This window comes from Oryctolagus cuniculus, chromosome 6 (genome assembly GCF_964237555.1).
Source record: "Oryctolagus cuniculus chromosome 6, mOryCun1.1, whole genome shotgun sequence".
Lineage (NCBI taxonomy): Eukaryota > Metazoa > Chordata > Mammalia > Lagomorpha > Leporidae > Oryctolagus > Oryctolagus cuniculus.
Window position 1 is genome coordinate 87,795,638 of NC_091437.1, and position 18,623 is coordinate 87,814,260.

The window sequence follows — 18,623 nt, forward strand, 5'->3', positions numbered from 1 at the left end:
TTTGAATGAATCTTTCAGGGTCGCCAATAAAAGAGCAACACAATTGAATCAACCCAAAGAATCTAAATACTGAATTTCATCTCGGAAAGCCCCACCAAGTGCTTTATTCTCTATCTGTGTACCTTTGGAAACTCTTGATTTTCAGCAGAGGCTACTGTAGGCTACCCTAAAAATAACTGGACTGTCACTTCTTACTGTCTTTGTTTGTTCACTTCCCTAATTACCCTACAAGGCATCCAGGATGAATAAAAACATGTTCATCTACAACTGTCCCCTTCCCTGCTCAGAATTCTCAAGTGAAGCTATTCATTGGGGGCATGGCTTGGCAGTGTTTTCTATTTCAGGTTTGCCAAATGGGTAAACCAGGGCATTCATGTGGGTTACCTATTCATTAGGAAGAAAGCACTTCTCTATACTTGCTCATTAATCTTTTCTATTTCCCAAAACCACATGAATAAAAGACATCCTTTCTTCTTACCTCAGCTGGGTTCTGAACTTGTTTTGCAGGCCTTTTAATCAAAGGAAACTCTGCAGGTCAGTATTTCAAAGTATAGGCATTGTTTATAGGTGCTATACAGAACAATAATTAAAGTTTATTTTGTGGCACTATTCTCCCTTTAGCATCTCTTATAAGCTGTGTCAGTAACTAGGAAGTATAAATGTTAATTCTAAAATGTCATTTTCATTAACATCATGCCTTGTAATGCCTACAGATTAGCTTCAGTTAGTGAACACAGGGATGTCAACATATCATGGGAATTTGATTGTGATTTTTTAACTTTTGTCATAATTCCAGGTCACTTGGTGAATATTTGCTACATGAAGATGAAAATCCCTCCCCCCTACATTGTTCCAGAAGTGAAAAGCTAATAATTGATCTCCAGAGAAAATATTGCAGAGTTTATTTTCTTTCCAGTAAGCAAATGCATCAGAGAAAAATAATGGTGTTTAGGTTTAACCTGACTATAACAAATTATTATTTAGGCATCACCATCCACAGATTCATGTTAGTATGTGCTTGCCATCCCCAGGGTTTCTCTCACAGTAGCTTTCTTTTGTAGAGATTTGGGAAACTACCTCATTCTATGTTGGGTCATTTAAGACCACAGTGGCATTGAAACACTTTCATATAACCAGTAACATGAGCTACTTACCTAAATTCAGTGGGTAAAGCCATTGCACCATGGGAATGCTAGTTCCTTGTCATGGTTTTGGATTTCTCTGGACTACCAAAAAGAAGGTAGAATTCAATTGAGTAGAGAAACTTGGGAAAACGTTTTCTCCAGTGACTAATTTACTATTTCTCTCTTTTTTAAAAATTTTTTTGACAGGCAGAGTGGACAGTGAGAGAGAGAGAAGAAAGAAAGGTCTTCCTTTGCCGTTGGTTCACCCTCCAATGGCCGCCGCGGCCAGTGCACTGCGGCCAGCGCACCTCACTGATCCGAAGGCAGGAGCCAGGTGCTTCTCCTGGTCTCCCATGGGGTGCAGGGCCCAAGGAATTGGGCCATCCTCCACTGCACTCCCTGGCCACAGCAGAGAGCTGGCCTGGAAGAGGGGCAACCAGGACAGAATCCGGCGCCCTGACCGGGACTAGAACCCGGTGTGCTGGCGCTGCAAGGCGGAGGATTAGCCTAGTGAGCTGCGGCGCCGGCCACTATTTCTTTTTAAAAGAATTGTATGCTTCGGTCATTCATTCTGTGACAGTTAAAATAAAATTTGTGAAACTGTTGAATGATCCCTGGTTATGCCCTAATATCTCTGAAGTGCTCCACAGTGTGCACAAAGCTCCCAATTCTAATTTGCTGGGGTTATCACAGAACTCTTGAAAAATAGAATACTGAAGATCCAATATCCATCCCACTCATTTACTACCTCATGTATTTCTAGTAAGATTTCCCCCACCAAAAGTTACGACACCTAAATATGCATCAAATCCCACGTGACCTTTTCCTGAACCAGATTATGCTTATTGCAGAACAGATTGCCTTAAAATGAGGAACCCTTTTGGAATTGTAGGTTGATTTTGTGAAGGGACTTTCATATGCAATTTCTGAAATAGACAGAATAATGTTGGTTTACCAAAGAATAGCATTGACTCATTTTTTTTTCTTATTGCATTTTATCACAAATTGGATATAATATGCCCTGATTAGGAATCAACTTGTTTGGTGAAGCTTTTAATGTAAAACACAGCTTCAATCCAAATTCCAAGTCAAGTTGTTGGAATTGTATAATCCTTCAAAACACTTACTGAAAATATTGCCTTTTTCACAAAAGGAATGTACCCCCTAAAATTCCTCACCTAATGTCTTATATTTATTGTATTCTAAGATTATGAATGCATGATAAAAATAACCAATTCATACTGAAAAATTGATAATTCTATAGGTTTCATTTCCAAGACAGAACTTAATAATCATTAATTTTTAATTTTAAGGATTTTTAAAAATGTTATTAGAATTGTCTTTTTAAGTAGTTGGTATAAGCAAGGAAATGGAAAATGGAACCAGACTTCATCTTATCCCTAACCAGCCTCAAGATCCTGCACAAGTTACTCTTTTATATTTAAGTTGAAACAGGATGGGCATAGCCACCAGTAGAAATGCACCCTAAGACATAGGGTGAAAATGTATTGCTGAGGAGACACGTATCTGTTTAAACTCACCTGAATTTGATCTTATATTAAGAAAGTTGTCCAGCAGGAAGAAAACTGGGACAACTGCTCAGGTTTTTGTTAGTCCCAGTCAGGAGACACAAAAAAGATGGTGTAGCTTGGTTAGCGTATTCTCTGTCCTCCAATAAACTATTTTCTAATTTATAATCCAGTTCTTTATTTATTTGAGGAGAGAGAGAGAGAAAAGGAAAGAGAGAAAAAAGGAAAGAGAGAGACAGACAGAGACACACACAAAAAGAGAGACATAGAACTCCCATCCACAGGTCCACTACTATTGCTCACAATAACAGATACTGTGATGGGACCAGGAAGAAATTAGGAGTCAGGAACTCAATCCAGGTCTCCCATGTTTGGCAGGGACCCAATTATTTGAGCCATCATTGCAATCCCAGGGTCTGCATTAGCAAGAAACTGGAATCAAGAGCCAGAGCCCAGTATCAAACTGAGGTACTCTGGTATGGAACTTGGGCAATTTAACCACAAGTCTAAATGCTTGCTCTGTAATTCAGTATTTTCAGCTGATTTAGCACAAGATAGCTATTTATACTGACATGTGTGTTAGTCTGTTATCTACTGCTATAATAGAATGCCACAGACGGGGTAATTTTAAAGAATGAAAGGCTATTTGATTCATGGTTCTGGAAGCCGGGAAGTCCCAAAGCATAGTGCCAGTATCTGACAGAGTGTTGTGTTGTGTCATACATGGTGAAAGGGCAAACTAGCCTGAGGAACAGGGAGAGGAAATCAGGCCAGGCTCATCCTTTTCATCAGGAACCCACTCCAATGATACTATCACTAATCTATTCATGAAGGCAAAGCCCTCATGATCTAATCACTTAGGGGTTTCACCTCTTAATACTGTTACAATGGCAATTGAATTTCAGCTTGAGTTTTGGAGAGGCCATTCAAATCATATCAATATACAAATAGAATGAAGAAAGAATAATGACTTGAGTGCAAGCAGGTATAAAGTACTATTCTCAATTATTGCTAACTTACTTTGGTTCCTGGGATAATAACTCAGACATCCTAAGCCTAATATTCTATAATTTAATTGTTTCACAAATCAGGAGATTAAACACCATCAAATGGCTTTGGAGATCTGTCTGCCTCTGTACTAAATTTCCTAGAGGGACAGCATCCCTTGTGGCTGGTCCTTGGCAGATCAATGTCCAGCACAATGTGGATAGGTCAGCAGAAGCTACTCCAACATCAAAATGGAAAATCCATTTTATGGACTACATCTTGCTAGTTTTCAATTATATAAAATTTAAAAGCAGGATTTTCTTATATTCTAGCCCTCAGTGTTACACATCTATTGTATTTATTTTTTATTGCTGTTTGCACTGCTGGTAGTTATTTTGAAAACAGATATTTCCATTAAATATGAGTTTAAAGGTTTAATGGTTACAGATAATCCAAGAGAAAAATGGACTTTAAAGGGAGAAATAATACAAGTTCGGGAATTCCATACATGTACAGATATGTTTGACAAGGATTTACTACAGAAACTGCCACAACCTGTAAAACAGATTTTGATACAGAATATGCTTACTAGTTGAGCCGGCAAACTTCACTAAGTTTTCACTAACCTTGTTACTTCTCATTGACAAATGTACCCCTAGAGAGCCACTTACTTTAAAAGGCAACTTTGAATTTCCTTTCTAGGGACTATGGACGCTCCCCTTTGCCTGCACATCTTTTAACATGCCCTTCCAGGGTCTTATAAATCTTTGTGGAGGTCTAAGCACGGTGCTGTCTCTCCTTCTTGGCCACAGGCACTCACTCTCACTAATGGATGGAAAAGAATGGGAGGCTGGGCAATGTTCATATTCTCTGAGTTGAATATTTATGGTCCTTGCATATATAAGAGGCTTGAAGATTTCAACACATTCTTTGGATGATTCCAAGCTCTGATCTTTCTACCCGACCTGAACCTTTCTCTTGAATTCTAGTGGAGCCATGTCTTCAGCATTCAAAAGAACATAAGGGAACATGGTAGAGGAGTGGGGATGCCTCCTAACCTAGAGTTGTCAAGGTACTCAGCTTCCCAGAACTGCTAATATCTTAACCCAAATTTTGGGATGTTATCAAATATTTTCATTGATTATCTTTGTTAGTTTTTAATTGTAAATTATTTCAATGTTGAATAAATTATACCTGTGATTAATCTGTTGTGCTTGTATTTTTCTTAGTGGTTTGTTAAATTGTTTACTATTTTAAATGCTGACTTTCTTACTTTCTGTATTTCTGAATTTTACTACACAGGGAGAGGAATTATTTGTTAAGGAGTTCTTGAAAATAGGACTTTCTTGCCTTTTAATGCACATGGGCTATGGGTAGTAATTAAGTGCCTCCAAATAATTTAGAATTAAAAGCAATAAAACAGATCTGATTGGCTATTAAAGCAGAGTGCATTGAGTGAGAGCAACACTGTGAACATCTTAAGGAAGGAGATGCATTTTCCAAGCTGGAGAAGGATCTGATTGCATTCATAAGAAAAGAGATGGTGTATACCAATTGAAGACTGTGTGTACAGGCAGTGTATGCATTCATGCATGTGTGTTTATATGAGAGTGGGGGGGGGGCATGGGAAGGTGCTGGTCAACAACAGAACGTAGAGAAGGAAGAAGCTGGAATATCCAGTAATAATTTTAGTGAAATGACGTATTTGGTCAAAGTCCCACATAATAGAATTTCACGTTCAGGATGAATGATCACTGAGCAAGTAGATGCTCAGACCATCTTGGCCTGATGGCATCACCCTTTGAAATCACATAACAGACTCACCTGGTTCTGATCTTGGTTCTTCCAAGCACTGTTAGCCTTCATGTTGGGCACTTGTTGCAGATGTGTCCCTAGAGGGCAAGTGTGTTGTGCTTGACCCCAGCAGTTTCGTTTCTCAGTATACATGGTAGGATCAAGTAGCATTCTCATTCTACTGCTTTGATTTTTATGAGTTTGAGTAATTTGAATCCCTCCCAAGAAATGCTTCACTGCTGAAATGTGTTCAGGTTTCTGGCTTACAGAGCCCAGGGGCTGGTGCCGGTCAGGGTTCTGCCACCTGTGAGACCTTGGGTGGCTGCGCAGCTGGCTTCTGCTAGTCACACTAAGCTCTCACATGTGGTTCCATTTTAAATGCCATCTTGCTCTATTGTTTTAAAAGAAATATATAGGTTCCCCCAGAGATTAATTCATTCTCTTCTAGTAAAAAGTACTGCATAAGTAGATTTATTCTTCTGAAATTCAGTGGAAATTAAGTCAAAATTCTATATAAAATAAAGCCCCCTCTCTTCCTTCCCTTCTTTTTTACTTCACTCCTCCTCCCATCCTTCTCCTTTTGCTTTCTCTCACAATTTTTTTTTCTCTTCTTTGCTTCCTTCTACTTGCATTTTGTAAGCACCACTGTGCACCACACATTTTACTTAGTACTAATAAGTACTAGAGATAGAGAACCTTTATAATAATGTAAGAAGGCCGGTTGCCCCTCTTCCAGGCCAGCTCTCTGCTGTGGCCAGGGAGTGCAGTGGAGGATGGCCCAAGTGCTTGGGCCCTGCACCCCATGGGAGACCAGGAGAAGCACCTGGCTCCTGCCTTCGGATCAGCATAGTGTGCCGGCCGCGGTGGCCATTGGAGGGTGAACCAATGGCAAAGGAAGACCTTTCTCTCTGTCTCTCTCTCTCTCACTATCCACTCTGCCTGTCAAAAAAAAAAAAAAATAAATATAATAATGTAAGAAGAAAGAGACATCAATTTGTAGCAAAAGTTTACATATATTTTTCATTTATGGCATAAATTCAGTTTAGCTTCATGAAAACTTGTGTAAACATAATTTTGTGTTTTATGGGAGATGAAAAAAGCATAAGGCTTGGCCTCAAGTTGTTTTTATTCCATGAAGTGTTACTAAATGCATATAGAAAATGCTAGGCAGAATGCAATAAATCTTATATGAATTGAACAAAGCTTTTATTTATTTATTTATTTATTTAATTTTTTGACAGGCAGAGTGGACAGTGAGAGAGACAGAAAGGTCTTCCTTTGCCGTTGGTTCACCCTCCAATGGCCGCCGCGGCCGGCGCGCTGCGGCCGGCGCACCACACTGATCCGATGGCAGGAGCCAGGAGCCAGGTGCTTTTCCTGGTCTCCCATGCGGGTGCAGGGCCCAAGCACCTGGGCCATCCTCCACTGCACTCCCGGGCCATAGCAGAGAGCTGGCCTGGAAGAGGGGCAACCGGGACAGAATCCGGCACCCCAACCGGGACTAGAACCCGGTGTGTCGGCGCCACTAGGCAGAGGATTAGCCTAGTGAGCCACGGCGCCGGCTAGCTTTTATGTTTTTAAACATTTATTTTTATTTATTTGATAGAGTTAGAGAGAGAGAGAGAAAGAGAGACATGGCTGCAATAGGCAGGGCTGGGCCAGGCCAAAGGCAGGCTCCCAGAGCATGATCCAAGTCTCTTGCACAGTGGCAGGGGCCCAAACACTTGAACATCTTCTGCTGCTTTCTGCAGGCAGTGGCAAGTGCAGCAGTTGAGGCACTGAACAGGCACCCATATGGGATGCCTGTGTTGCAAGCAATGATTTAACCATTACAGTGCCACAATGTGGACCCCTACGAGGTGTTTTGTTTTGTTTTGTTTTGTTTGTAGACAATAAGAGGTAGTAATTCTAGTTGAGTTTTTCTTGGATAATGTGAGTTACGAGGAGTGACAGAAACTGAATTTAAATTGAATGGAGAGTTAAATTAAGAGACTAGTGTCAAGTTAAGGTTGTGTGGGAAGAGAGATTAAAATCAACAGAAATCAACAAAAGTGACTGAAATGGAAGGACTCAGATATAGCATTCCCTCCAGCACAGGACACTACAGATGAAACAGCTTAGAAGGGCATGCACTGAGTCAGAACCTGTGATCTAGGACACAAAGACAGGACAGGCTTGGCTGAGTAGCTAGGTTGAATCTAAAGTCAAAGCCTTCTTCTAATACCTGTGGGAGAACATAATTAATCTGACAGTTATCTGAAGAAAATTATTTTGATTTCCCCCCGGTAAACAGCCCTGAATGTTCCAGTGAGCTGTGAACCTGTAAGGCTTGCCTATTGGATAGAGTCCTCAGGCCCTCAGCTTTCCTCACTACCCATGTCTGAAGATAATAAGGAAGCTTCAGGACATGGTTTCATGTGGCCTGATGCACACATCTTCCAGGCTGATGCATAAAGTATAATTGTCAAGACAGCTGAGTCAGTCTCTATAAAACCGTGAGAGCCTTAATCCAGCTTAAGGAATTAGAATCTAATTCATATGGGAATGTAAAGACTGTAAAGGTGTATCAGGCAAGGCCAAGATCAAAGGCTATATTTTAGTAGGATTATTCTGCCCACAGGAAATATGGATATGAGAGAACATTTACTGTAACAACTTGGGAAGAGGTGTGAAAGTGGTCACCTATCATAGTTACTTTCTTCACGTAGGATCAGCAGAATTGGCAATGGATTCACTGCAGGAAGCAATGAAAAGAATGATGAAAATCTAAGAGCTTGAGTTCATGTGATAAGCCAGCTCCTGAAAAAAGTAAAGTATCATTAGCAGAAGTAGGGAAATAAGCATGTGTATGAGGAAACATTAAATTTGGAAATAGAAATTTCTGATCGGCTGAATACCCTTGAATTTTAGAGTAGAAGATCTATCTACACAACCCATTGATTAATGAGATAAGGTACTGACCTCCCTTCATAATAAAATCCATATTATTTTGTCTCACTCTTGGAAAAGTAAGTGATCTATCAAACACATGCTTATATTTGGAAAACCTTATTTTCTTCTGATTATGTTGAAATTTATTAAGATTCACACTGGCTAGAAAATGTATTTTATCTTAAAAACATGTTTAAAACTGCAAATATCTGTTTATATTAAAGTATACTCAAAGCTATATGCAAAACAATATTTTGTTTTATAAAATGTTAGTTTTCATTTGGTATTTGTATTAAAAATAATATTTGTGCATTTGTAGTATGTTCAAATTGAAATAAATGCATTTTACTATGATCAAGAAGTGGCAATAATAACATTAAAAAGATATAAAATGTCAAAATAAACTTCCATTTGAATTTCTAAGTCATATATGCTTGTAAGAAGCAACCTGTGTTTACAATAAAGGGAAACTGTTCTGTTACAGTAGTTCCTATTTTGGTAATGTTCATATAAGTCACATTCAGAAGGATTTGAAGGCAAGGAGCTACAGATATAGGTAAATTCTAATCCATGGCAGAGGGTGAAACTGTCACTCCCCTTGGTCAGGGCATACTTCAGTGAAGCTGGTAGTTGCCATGTTCTAAGTTACATCTCAACAGAAAAATAATGGACTTGATTGCAACCTGAATTCTAATCCTAAACTTGTTCTCTCCCATATCACTAGGTTTGTTACCTCCAGACAATTCAACCATGGGACTTTAGATAATTCTGTGAGGTATTTACCTGATTTGGGGTTGAGCATTGATAAGTATGATAGTTCAGATTTTTCTGTTTTCTGAAATAGAAATAGGTTCGCACAATAGTTTAGTAAGAAGGCAGGTAGTGCTGTTAGATATTTGAAGCAGTGATAGGGGTTGAGAATGAAACTTTTGACATAATAGCAGATCTCAAAATAGTCCGGGCAGTGCATGAACTACACACACTGAAATATATGACATAGACTATCTCTGGGACTTGTCTTCATTCTATTTGCAACTATATGTATTGCATTCCACATTAACTCTACATTAGTTTCATAAGCCCTGATACATGAAGAAAAATTCCAAAGATATATTTCAGAAAACAGAATGTTTAGTAATACAATGCCAACCTGGTGACCTGTGGTGTAAATTGTGACTTTCATAAAATATAAAAATGTTGTAATTTTTTTTTTTTTTTTGACAGGCAGAGTTAGACAGTGAGAGACAGAAAGGTCTTCCTTTTCTGTTGGTTTACCTCCCAAATGGCTGGCGCGCTGTGCCGATCCGAAGCCAGGGGCCAGGTGCTTCCTCCTGGTCTCCCATGTGGGTGTAGGGCCCAAGCACTTAGGCCATCCTCCACTGCCTTCCAGGGCGACAGTAGAGAACCGGACTGGAAAAAGAGCAACCTGGACAGAATAAGGCACCCCAACTGGGACTAGAACCTGGGGTGCCGGAGCCGCAGGCGGAGGATTAGCCAAGTGAGCCAAGGCGGTGGCCTGTAATTTGTTTTAAGATGGCCTTCTTATGCTTTGGTGTGTGAGACAATTACATGCTAAAAAGACAAGAGAATTTTAAGTGAGCCTTAGCATAAAAAAAGGCGTAAAGTATAGATAGTTTTCAAGTCATTATCATGTTTGTGAAAGCACACTTTTTAGCTATGTTTTAACCTATGTAAACTCAGAGAATGAACTTTTACAGCTGAATTTGGCTAGAAAAACTAATGGATCAGAAAGACACCTATGTTTAAGGCCCCATGAAGCAAATTGCAGATATTAATTCTAACAATGTCAAGCAATCCCTTTTTTTGAAGAGTGACAAGTTTGCAAAGTATTTGGTTTTCTTACCTTTTTTATTTTATTTAAGTTATACTTGTTTCATGTTGTTCATATATACAGATTTAGGAACATAATGATATTTCCTACCCTACCCTCCCTCCCACTCACACTCCAACCTTTCATCCTCCTCCCTCTCCCATTCCCACTCATAATTTGTATAAAGATCAACTTTCAGTTTACTTAATGACAATGAAGTTAACCCTGCACTGAATAAAAGAGTTCAACAAATAGTATGAAGGTAAAAAAAAACAATGAAAAGTATTTGAAAAGCATTCCATAATGTGAATCTTCCTACATTACTGCAGGTGCTAGAGTACATGGACCTTCCTCTTTAATTTTTAAAAATTATTAGTTTTGTAAGCTGCTTTATTTATGAGTCTTAAGGTTACATAAAGCAAAATTGAATGCTGCCACTGCTTGAAAGATTCGGCCAAGTACAGAGTAAGCAGACTTGGTTCTGTTTGCCCCTCTTTGGGGGTGCACAAGGTGCCTGCACAGACCTGGAAAGTGTTTGTGTCTGACATGGGACTTTTATGAGGTTATGAAACCAACTAGGGAAGTGACCCCTCTGCTACAGACAAGCCCGAGAAGCTGGAATGGGTGTGGAAGAGTGGTGATAATGCTGGGATCACTTGGAAGATGGGAAGTGTTGCTGTTCTGGCTTGGAGAGCTTTAGGGGTCAATCCAGAGTCATAATCAAGGCCATCTAACCAGCACACTGAGTCAAGACCAAACAATGCAGTACAATTTGTGGGCAAAATGGAGGCCATCTCTCCTCAAACTCATCTCCCTCCTGGGTTACATCTGAGACCCCCTCTGAAGAATTACTGTGGAGATGCAGACACTGAAAACTTGGCTTAAAAACCAAATGAAACAAAAAACAAAAAACAAAAATGAAAGCATGAGAATTAAATATTTCAGTTGTTTTCTGGCATTTTATGTCCAAACTTTAAGCTAGATCTGATTACAGGGCAGAAAAAGAGCAAAAGTAGAATGCATTGTGTATAATGTGCTAGATATGGCAAAAATGCATCGCCTCAGTTATTCTTCACAAAAGGTAGCATTAATAGCCTTTATAAGAGGAGAAAACGGCCATCCAGAGATTCAAATAATTTCATTAAATTCATTCTGACAGTACATGGTAGCTCTAAATGCACTTCCCACATTCGCCTGTCTGACCAGAAACTGAATGGTCATTTCATTGCCTGAGCCCCCAATGGGATGTTGCAAAGTAGGCTGGGAGAGCCTGTGATTCCAGCGTCTTTAACCTGTAAGTTTAAATAGATCTTTAAAAATAAATTTTATATGCAAAAGTAATGCTAGTGAAGGGCGTTGGAAGGATGAGATCCTTGTATATTTACCTCCTCTATTTTTTTGACAATTCATCCTGTCTAGCTTGGTGATAATGAAGATGCCAGTGGGGTGGTCCAAAGGCTTACAAGTTTATGGGGAATTTTTCAAACAATTTGAAGATCCTCTGAGAATTGTGGTATCCATGAGCTTTCAGGTGAGTGGTTTTCAGATGGGAGTGTGCTGGCCCTTGAGGGCAGGTGAAGACTCTCCCAGGTGTTTCTGGGCATGAGGATTTCTAGGAGGACAAGGGTCAGAACCCCCGAATCCTGATCATTCTACTTGAATCTGCCTGAATGGTGCCTGTGGTGGGAATGAGCTCCCTTTCCCTGTTCCCATTCTAAATTCCATTCTGCTCAGCATAGGAAAGGCTCACCACTCACTCACCCCTCAGCATTTACTGTGGTAAACTGTGGTATAGACAGGAGTAAAACCACTGGGGCACCAAAGGAAAGGAGCCTTCAAAATAGTAATGTGACTATGAGAGTGTGAACGATTTATAGGGACAGAAAATAAAAACTTAATTATGGATACATTGTTTCAAAGTCATAGGTTCAGTTGAACAAGGCTTTCTAGAAAAAAATATTTATAGAGGAGAATGAAATTCTATGAGAAAAAAGAAAGTCAGTATACTTTCAAGGAGATAAACTAGATGAGATTTCTGACTTAAAGAAGAACTTGTTCGTATCTTTTTGAAATAGATGGTGTTGGACACAAGATTTACAGTCTATGGATGTATTTAAGTTATGTAGCCTTTCTATTTTAAAATTTAATTAAACACAAATCAGGGAAAACATATGTTGGTGAATTCTGTATTTATTGGAAGGTTAAGCTTGTGATTATGAAGTAAATTGAAATTATGTCATTGTAGAAATTTAAAAAAAAATGAGAAAGGAAGAAGGAGGGGTAGTATTGAGAGAGGGATGGAGGGGAAGTGAGGAGTAACATTATGCTTTGAATACATGAAACTTTTTCTCTTTATATAAATTTATTCCTTTTATGTAAATACAAAGGAAAAAATAAAATGCATAATTAAAAATGTAATTAACCATAGGACAATGGAAACTATATATTTGCAGCTGCTTAATCTTTTGGGTGTCACTCACATAAAAAAGTATTAGAGGTGGAGGAAAATGACATTTAGGGAATATAGGTAAATCATGTCAATGAGCATGATTAATTCTGGTTGCCTTTGGATAGAATGGATCACCCCACTGGCATCTTCATTATCACCAAGCTAGACAGGATGAATTTTCAAAAATATAGAGGAGGTAAATATACAAGGATCCCATCCTTCCAAAGCCCTTCACTAGCATTACTTTTGCATATAAAATTTATTTTTAAATATCTATTTATTTATTTGAAGAACACACACACACAAAGACAGAGATAGAGAGGGAAATCTTCAGTCGGTTGGTTCATTCCTCAAATGGCTGCAATAACTAGGGCTGGATCAGGCTGAAGCTAAGATTCTGGAATCCATCTTAATGTGTCCAGTGCATGGCAGGGACCCAAGCACTTGGGCCATCTTCTGCTCCTTTCTCAGGCACATAAGCAGGGATCTGGATCAAAGCAAAGCAGCCAGGACTTCAACTGGCACCCTAATATGGGATGCTTGCATTGCAGTCAGCTGCTTAGCCTGTGGTAACAGGGTCCTCTGCATGTTCAATTTAAACACTATGCATGGGAAGAAGGAATTGTTCTGGGTTCACAACAAAGGCTTATGATCCTCCAAAAAACTACCAGTAGAAGCCAAGAGTTTGAAACTGAATATTAAAACTTCCTTCCTAATGAATTATTAGGGATGTTTCCATTTCCAATTTTCAGGAAGAGAACAGTTGCTAGTTGAGGACAGATGTGTGAAAATAAGTCCAAGGTAAATACTGACAACAAAGGAACTTACTAAGAATTGCCAACTCCTATCTCTCATGCCATTAGCAACTATTGTTTCCAGAAAAGAAACAAGGAGTACTTGGTACTTATCTGTATTGTAATGTCATTACGAACTAATGACAAATGCAGTAATTCCATGTATTCAAGTCCTACAAAACAATCTATTTTGTGTAATCTCTCTCTCCCCTCCTCTCTCTCATTCCCTATTATTGATCAAATAGATAATCTAGATTTCCTGTAGAGTGCCAGTTCTGCTGATTGAATGGAGTGATCTCATTGCTCTAAGTCATTTAAACCAAGTTATGTTTTTGAAAGACAAATGCATTCTTTTTTTGTAGAATTCTATTTAGAATTCTGATTTTCTGTCTTTTCTAAAATCCAGTGGGAAATGATAGTGCAATTATGCAAGTATTGATACACAACTGACATAGAGTGTTTCTGTAGAGAAGAAAGTGCTTAGGGTATAAATGTCAGCAATTTCGAAAAAGCTAATATTAATTATCAGGAACTCAAGGGGAAAATAAATATTACTTACGGGAATAATAGACACAAAGGGCTGAATGCATGAAAAGGTTTGGTTCTACTTTGGGGAATTTGTAATTATTTCACTCATATATTCCCAATGGCAAAAAAAACTTCTTCCTTTCAGAATTGCATTATACGAATTCTAGCACCTTTTGTTAAAGGATATATACATTAACACAGCTATTCACTATGCACAAATTTATAATCAGACCGACCATATCTATGATTGTTCCATATAGTCCTACTTTTTTATTTATTCATACAGTTATTCAATGTATTTATTGGGGACTGCAGCGATTAAATCTATGATGTCCGCTTACCTGGATTAAGGGATACTTGGAAGCCTGGAAACATTATTTTGGATGTGTCTGTGAGGGTGCTTATAAACAAGAGTAGCTTGTGACTCTGAGTGGACCAGATGGGCAAGACCTAGCAATGCAGGTGACACCGTCAACCAGCTGGGGGTCTGGAGGGACTAAATATAGAACAGGAACTCCTTTCGTGTTCTGGGAGCTGGGATGTTGACACCTATCTTGTATGCTAGTTGCTGGCCTTTGGACTCTAGAACTTATACCCCCTTGCTGGCATTCAGTCTTTGAGCCACACATTGACACACACCCCTGGCCTCTCTGATTCTAACTCTCTGATTTGGACTAAGCTCTACTACCTAGGTCTCCAGCCTGCACAGGACATGTCTTGGGACTTCTCTGCTGCCACAATTGCTTGAGCCAAATGCCCTATTAAATACTTCGTTACATACTATATACCTATTCTGTTGATTCTGTACCTCTTGAAAACCCTGAGTAATGCAGGGCCTGCCATGTAGAGTGCACTGGATCCATCACTGTTAACAAGACAAATCCCACTGTGAACAGAGAGATATTGCAATGTTTTCAGTTGAAGAGAAGTGAAATTAAGTGTATACATGTGTCTTTCTGTGCTACAATTGTGAATCTGTCTTTATGTTAGATGGATTAAAAGCAACCTGTCTTACGGAAGATTACCTTATTTAATTCATTTTCTGAATATGTCTCTGAAGTTTCTACTCAGGCTTTCAGGATCAGATGGTAAGGGAAGATTTAAAATATTAGTCAGTTAATACAAAAGTGAATTAAGTACATGAAACATAGTACTGAACAAATTTTAGCTCTTTCCTACTTAATAACTTTCTAGAAAACGTTTCTGCTGTGCTAAACTGTCACTCTACTGACACAATCCAGGATCACACTCTGGCTTTGGGGAGAGCCAGTGTAACTTTACGGTGTCATTTACCAAACCTTGAGTCAGGTCCCACTTTGCCCATCTAAATTGAGAAAGGGAAAAGTCCTCATTGCTATAATGAGATCCCAAGATGTGTGAAGAAATCAGACTCTTCTTTGACTTTAGTTCATTCTATCTGTAGTAGAATAGGCTTAACTGTATTGATAGGAAACCAATCTTTCCATGTGAAAGGAACTCTATATTCAAATTTCAGTACCTGGCTCCAGTTGAAGTCTTGATATGTACCCTTTCTTTCTGTTTGGCAAAACGCTTCTGTCTGTTTAGTAGAAGTAGAATCTAAGCAATAACTCCTTCACTTGTGTCAGGTTAGCATTAGCATGTATGACTTTAATCTTTTTTGCTTTTTCATTTGAGTCAGAGAGAGAAGGGGGAGAGACAGATAGGGATGAGATAGACATAGAGATAGAGAGGAAGGGAGGGAGGAAGAGGGAGAGGGAGGAGGGGGGAGAGGAGGAGGGGGGAGAGGGGGAGGGGGGAGGGAGAAGGAGAAAGAGAGAAAGAGAGAGAGATCCCTCATTATCTGGTTCAGTCTCCAAAACCCATAATGGCGAGATCTGGGCCAGTGCTAAAGCAGGGAGCTTGCAACTCAATCCAGGCCTCCCAGGTGGGTGGCAGGAACCCAATTACTTGAATCGTCATGCTGTCTCCCTGAGTATTAGCAGGATGCTAGAGTCGATTGCTAGAGCCAAGCATTAAATCTGGGTGTTTAATGTGAGATGCAGTCATCTTAATTGGTGTCTTCAGTGCTAGATGAAATGTCTGCCTCTGGAACTTTCTTTGATAGGCATTCTTTACTTGAAGGGAATTCTACTTATTTGAAGTGAGGCTAGAAGGATTCTGTCTTACCAGATATGTTTATTAATAACCTAAACAATCTTTGTTTTGCAGCAGATTTTTTAACAGATAATATCTGTTAAGATACTATCCAAATCTGATGCAACAAAGATCCATAATCAAGACTAGTAAATGCAAATGTCTCTTGTGAAGAAAATCTTTGTTTTAGGATGTTAAGTCTTAAAAGCTCTAACTTGTGGAAGTTGCAGGTGAATGGTTTATCTAGCTTGCTTGTTTGCATTAGCTATGCTCAGCTTGCAGGTATTTGGGATAAAACAGCTTGGTGTTTGCTGTAAACAGGTTGCAGAGGAAGAGCATCACACAAGAAACATCTCTTGTTATTATGACAAACACAGCAAATCCATTTACAGCCACTACTTAACTGTAAATTGCAGTTACTTAAAAAGAGAAAGTAGGGGCAGGTGTTTAGCCTAGGCTTAGGACACTGGTGAAGATACTCACTCCCCACATCAGAGTACTTGAATTTGACACCCAGCTCCAACTCAAGACCACACTTTCCTGCTAATACAGACCTTGGGAGGCAGCGGGAATGACTCAAGTAAGTGGTTCTGTGCCACACACATGGAAGACTTGGATTGTGTTCCTGGATCTGGGTTTGACCTAGCCCAGTACCAGCTGTGTGGGCATTTGGGGGTTGAGCTAGCAGATGGGAATTAACTGTGAGTATAAATTAGGATGGAAACATAATGCCTTTGATAGTATTATTCCTTAGGTTTCTATCACAGTATTCAGAAGATTTTCAATCCAAGATCCAACTATTACAGAGTCCTGACCTCAATTTCCAAGGTAGCTTCCGGGGTTGTTAAGGATCTGTTGCACGAGTTAAGGTTAGGTGTGCTTTAATTCTGTTAGGGTCACCCAATAGTACATAACAATTCTTTGAGTTGATTTAGCAAGAGAAACACTTTTTTTTAATAGGTTGTTTATCTTGGACAGTTGGAATGATAGAGTAACCCTGTTTCCAGTATCTAAAATGTGAATGCCTCTGAGAGAAGCAGGCATGATTAGGCAAAGAAAGGCAGAAATCGGGACATAGCCATCTTGGTCTAGTGCGCAACATAGAGCTTTAAATCCTTCTGCCCTGAAGGTTGGTGTCCATTTATAAAAAGAAGAACTTTCTTATGTGAAGTGCAACTAACTCTTTGTATAATAAATGGCAGTTTTAAAAAGCGGATTGATAATATTTTCATCAAGATTTTGTTTGGTTAAATTGTTTAAGTTCTGTTATTGGAGAGTGGATAAAAGAATGTTAACATTTGGTCTCTGTGACAGTGGCAGAAATGTGCTAGCACTAAACAGTGTTTTATATTCAAGCCCATATTTTTGCAGGAAAGAGGTATATGAGAGTTGTCTTTTTTTTTTCTATTCCTATTTCTATAAACCTAAAACTGCTTATAAATAAGATTGACTGAAATATAAAGACCACAAACCTTTGTAAAATAGATTCATCCAGGCACTAAATGGAATCTTTTAAATAAGAATTACAATCTAAGAAATATATTTGTCAATAGGAAAATTAAATTTAAAATCTTCTTAAATAATCTCCTCCTGGCCTAACAATAATTCAAAACCCAGCCTAAAAATAATTCAAAACCCAGACTGATTTAATTTTAAGACACCAACTATATGTTGAATTAATAATATGCATATTGGAGAGAGGAGCTGTTGTGCCAATTGTCACATAATGAATTTTTTCAGTTAATATTCATTAGAAGAGCAAGGTAACACATGAAGTTCCGGTCTTCTTTGTTTTAAGTAAAAAAAAAAAAAAAGTTCCAGGAAAACCAGAACAAAAACACCACATTCCACAAAAGTCAACAGAACAAGACATATGTAAACCACTGTGACTACTTACTAACAAGAGCAATGGGGTCTTCAAAGATGAACAGTTTGTACGTTGCAGTGTCCTGCTAGTGAGAAAGAAATGCAGCTTTCTCTTTGGCTGATGTTGAGGTTGATTTGTTCTGAGAGGAGGAGCGTGGTGGGGGCAAGAGGCGCGGAGTCACCACACAAACCACGGGAGTCAGGTGAAAGCAGGCCTGAGGCGAGCAGCCTGCAGGAGTGTTTATTTCAGTTGCTACAGCAGCTTATATAGCCAAGGCAGCCAATCTGGTCAAGGGGCGGTCTATGCCTTAACCAATCACACCCTGTTGCCAAGCAGTTTCTGAAGCCATCCAATCACAGCCTGCTGCCAGGCAGGCTTCATTGTCATGTGGTTTCCAAAGCCATCCAACCACGGCCTGTTGCCAGGCAGTTTCTGTTGCCAGCGGCCATCTTGGCAGGGCCTTCTCATTCCACCACATTTCCCCCTTTTCGTTTATTTTTGAGCAACGGGAGGCATGATTCTTGGCCATACCATTCTTGTCCCCGTTTCCATGTGGTCTCTGTACGCGGCTGTGCCTGTCTTAGGTTGTCCCCCAGGGGATATTACCCATCATTGACTAACCAGCACTCAAAATGGGAGACCACAGAAGTGCTTGCTCCGATGGGGGTAGGAAT

At 39.3% G+C, this 18,623-nt stretch overlaps 1 protein-coding gene and 1 long non-coding RNA gene across 3 annotated transcripts in view; one reads left to right on the forward strand and one right to left on the reverse strand.

The window, feature by feature from the left end:
- The window catches only part of LOC127490577 (uncharacterized), a 59,975-nt gene extending 41,505 nt beyond the window's left edge, over window positions 1-18,470 (reverse strand). Inside the window, exon 1 of the long non-coding RNA XR_007918610.2 lies at window positions 17,980-18,470. This is a non-coding gene — a long non-coding RNA (uncharacterized lncRNA). The remainder of the gene's footprint in view (window positions 1-17,979) is intronic.
- NKAIN3 (sodium/potassium transporting ATPase interacting 3) overlaps window positions 1-18,623 on the forward strand; it is a 772,255-nt gene that overhangs the window by 57,375 nt on the left and 696,257 nt on the right. The window lies entirely within an intron of this gene.